Consider the following 4,386-nt stretch of genomic DNA (forward strand, 5'->3'; position numbering starts at 1 on the left):
AGGGATTGGTTCTGGGTCCTGTTCTGTTCAATATCTTTATCAGTGATTTAGATAATGGCATAGAGAGTACACTTACAAAAAATTTGCGAATGATACCAAGCTGGGAGGGGTTGCAAGTGCTTTGGAGGACAGGGTTAAAATTCAAAATGATCTGAACAAACTGGAGAAATGGTCTGAAGAAAATAGGATGAAATTCAGTAAGGACAAATGCAAAGTACTCCACTTCAGAAGGAACAATCTCAGTTGCACACATACAAAATGGGAAATGACTGCCTAGGAAGGAGTACTGCAGAAAGGGATCTAGGGGAAATAGTAGATCACAAGGTAAATATGAGTGAACACGGTTGCAAAAAAAGCAAACATAATTCTGGGATGTATTGGCAGGAGTGTTGTAAGCAAGACATGAGAAGTAATTTTTCTGCTCTATTCTGTACTGATTAGGCCTCAACTGGAGTATTGTGTCCAGTTCTGGGTGCCACACTTCAGGAAAAATGTGGACAAATTGGAGAAAGTCCGGAGAAGAGCAACAAAAATGATTAAACACGACCTAAGAGGGAAGATTGAAAAAACTGGGTTTGTTTAGTCTGGGGAAGAGAAGACTAAGAGGGGACATGATAACAGTTTTCAAGTACATAAAAGATTGTTACAAGGAATAGGGGAAAAAATTATTCTCCTTAACCTCTGAGGATAGGACAAGAAGCAATGGGCTTAAATTACAGCCAGGGCAGTTTAGGTTGGACATTAGGAAAAACTTCCTAATTGTCAAGGCGGAATAAATTGCCTAGGGAGGTTGTGGAATCTCCATCATGGGAGATTTTTAAGAGCAGATTAGACAAACCCCTGTCAGGGATGGTCTAGATAATGCTTGGTCCTGCCATGAGTGCAGGGGACTGGACTAGATGACCTCTCGAGGTCCCTTCCAATCCTATGACTATATGAGTCTATGATTCTATAAAGTTAACGAAGCCATCAAGCTATACAAGCAGGGGGACCACTTAGTGATCACACCAGCAGACAGTCTGCACCTCAGGAAACCTTCCTGGCTTTCGAAACAGAGACCAAAGACTTTGAGTAATATAAGGGGGGGCAGAGACATTTTAGTTATCCTTCACTGGGGGGACAATAGGGCACAACACCATTGCCCCTATGAAAACTGGATCCTCTGGGCCTGGGAGGCAAGAGTTGCTGGAAATTTAACACAAGTGAAAAACCTGCTTAGACTCAGACTTTAACTGGCTGAAATTAAGTTTTACTCACCAGAGAGCGGGTTTTGTTGAGTTTATAACTGTATCTGTCTCTTTTATTCTTGCTTAGTATCACTTAAAGCTCTGTTGTTTGTTAATAAACGTATCCTCATTTTATTACACAACCATCTGAGTGCTGTGTATTAAACTGGAGAGTGAGTGCTCAGCTAGCCAAAGAGACTGGTGTGTGTCTGTCTCTTTGGAGGCAGTGAACCCAGTAACTTCTGCAAGTGTCCAGTGAGAGGGACTGGGCACGGCAGAGAGACGTCTCTGGGGAACTCAGGGATTGGGGTGCACTGCTTGTTACTTGCAGGCAAAGGTTGGCCGGGCAGAGTGCTGAAGAGTTTGCTGGCAAGGCTGATGAACAGGTGTGTCAGGGAGCTGACACGTAGCTTAGCGGCAGCAAAGCGCTCACTTGCTGAGGATGAGAGGGGTCACACAGGGGCTCACAGTTCTGAGTGTCACGAGCAAGAAGTCGCACCTCCCAAAGAATCCAGTGCAGGACCTGAACTGTGGCTGGAATAGCTTCTCCACTTACCGGGTCTTGATCTTCGGCTGGTATACATTGTCGTAGTTCATGGATTTGCGCCAGTTTCCACCAGCTGAAGCTCTGTGCTAATTGAACAGAAATTATTTCTGGCCATTCTTTGGAATGAAGAAATGCCACTTTTCCACAGCTGGAGTCAGCCCAGAGAGCTCAATGAACTCACTTTAGGACACGTCTTGCCCTGGGATGTAGCCTATCCGTTCCAAACAAGCTTGACTGACATGGCGAGAGACCCAGTTCAAAAGCAAGGTGATGTGAGCAGCCTAGTTAATGCTTCCTGCCCTAGACCTTGAGAGCAGCGATGGAAGGGAAAGGCAGACTTAATGGGTTCTGAAGGCTTTTCCTTTTAAGATATGAATCAATGAATCTTTCTGGGGAGCCTGGGTAATGTGATCTGAATAAGAAATGGGGCTTGTCTTTGAACCTGAGCTAGGTTCCGTGACAGTGTTTGCTTCATGCGCTGGCGCCAAATGTAAGCTGACACGACTCTCTGAGCAGGCTGGCTTTCCGGCGCTCCCCCTGCCACGAGCAGACCAGCTTCACAAAGTAAAGTTTCAACAAAGAGAATTCTGTTGAAAGCGTTGGCTTGTTTCCCAATAGCCCTGTCGCTGCTGCTGAGCTGCCGGCCCCTGACACGGGCTGCATTTATGACTGCTCTGGACTCGGGGTGGGCTCAGGCAGTAACAATTGGATCAGGCTCTTGAACATTGGTGCTTGGATCAGCTCAGGACCTTCCCTTCATTGTTCCACTAGGACTCCAGGAGGGGGCAGATTACCTGGCCTCACAGAGTAAGGGGTGCCCTGCCAACACGGTGCCTAGACCTGAGCGAAGGCAGCAGGGCGGTAGTAACTGCGGAAGGACATTTGAGGGAAAGGCTTTGCATGGCAGCCTAGAGCCTGAGGTGAGGGAGGGGAAATTGGAGGCTGATCAGGGCCCAAGGAGGGTTAGCAGCAAAGCCTGGGGTCGCAATCCTGTCCCACATGGCCTTATATAACCTATCTATCTAATGAGGGGTGTTTTTAAAGCACCCCCTCTATTACCCCCTACTCTCACCCGCTGGGCTTAACCACAAAGTTTCAGTTCTCCAGATCTCCATGTGGGAAGCCAGTGGTTCCACTTCAGTTCTCCGAACGGGTGAGTTTTGTACCAGTCATAATAACTCACACACCCTGCCCCCCTCTCTCCTCCTCTGCCCTGTCCATGCAAATTCAACCCGCCACAAATCCAGAAGTATCCAGGGCTCTTCCCGCCAAAGGGAGTGCAAGCAACCACTTACCCTGGCTCTCCATCACCCAGGGACCAGCCTACCATGCCTGCTTCAACCCAGACTGCGGCATGGCCTGAGGCCCCCAGCCGTTTCCTTTTCTCCACAAGACTTTCCATAGAGGCTCTAATCCTCTTTTTTTACAAGCTGGCTAAGCTGTTTGTCTCCGTAATATCGGATGGCAGCTCATTCCAGGGGGGATTTTTTTTATTTAAGAGCCACCAGCTCCCCAGATGCTCACACTTAAAGAGGTCAGCAGGATACTGCACTTCCCCGGTCAGTCTCTTCCATCCTTCCCAGCTGTACCTATGCTGCTGGGGTGGTATTGACGCTCAGGTCTGGCGCTGGGTGTGACAGTACATTACCGACTTCCCAGGGCCCTCGGGCTACTCTCCTCACCTCCCCGGCACTACTCCCCCGTCTCTGCACCCTGTTTCTCTGTGATGCAGATGTACGGCCTTTGTCACCTCCCAGCTGTATCCTTGCAAGAACCTGCCTCTGAAGACCAGAAGCTGCAGCTAACTCAGGACGTGACTGCCGCCTCTAGGGGGTATTCTCTGAAGAGGCACTGGCTTCCCGTTCAGGATTTCGCTATGGATTTCTAGAACCCTACGTGGTCGAGATCCCTGCTGTCTGTGAGATCAGCGCTCTCCCCAGAGCTGTGGGAAAGGCTGGTCACTCTTACCAATGGCACTTGACTTAAACATTTGGGCCCGGGAGCTGGGTGTTCTCACCAGAGGGGCGCTGGCTCTGGAATTTCCTGCCCCAGTTGATCTAACAGAGCCACAAGCCTTGTCTACATGGGAAAGTCACATTGGTTTTTAAAGCAGTTTAGTTAAACTGGTGCAAAGCCCTGGGTGGACACTTCTATTTCAGTTTAACAGAGGCTTTTGTTTAAACCTGTTCCCAGTCGACTACAGTCAGACTTCAAAAGGCCTGGTTTAAACCACAGTAAGAGTGTTCACCCAGAGAGTTGTACTCCTCTAATTACATCCGTTTAAATCCATCCCTTAGGTTAAACCAGGGCTGCAATGTCACGTAGACAAGGCCTTCTGGCTTCTCTGTTGTGCCAGGCTCTTTCATGTGCAGGCAGTTGGGAGGGGGTGGGGGGACGAAAGGTGAACCCCCCCCCACGGTTGCTGAATGGATTCAGATACCTGAAGGCTTCGAGCTTCTCTCTGATGTTGGGGTGTGTGATTTCCCCATCCTCCTGCACTAGTCACACCCAGAAGGGAGTTTCTTCTTCTAACTGATAGGCAGACAGCGTGCTTGGCACTGCACCAGATAGGTCCTGTCTGCCTGCTCACATGCTACCCAAGACAGGCACAGA

The sequence above is a fragment of the Emys orbicularis genome, chromosome 13 (genome assembly GCF_028017835.1).
Source record: "Emys orbicularis isolate rEmyOrb1 chromosome 13, rEmyOrb1.hap1, whole genome shotgun sequence".
Taxonomy (NCBI): Eukaryota; Metazoa; Chordata; order Testudines; family Emydidae; genus Emys; species Emys orbicularis.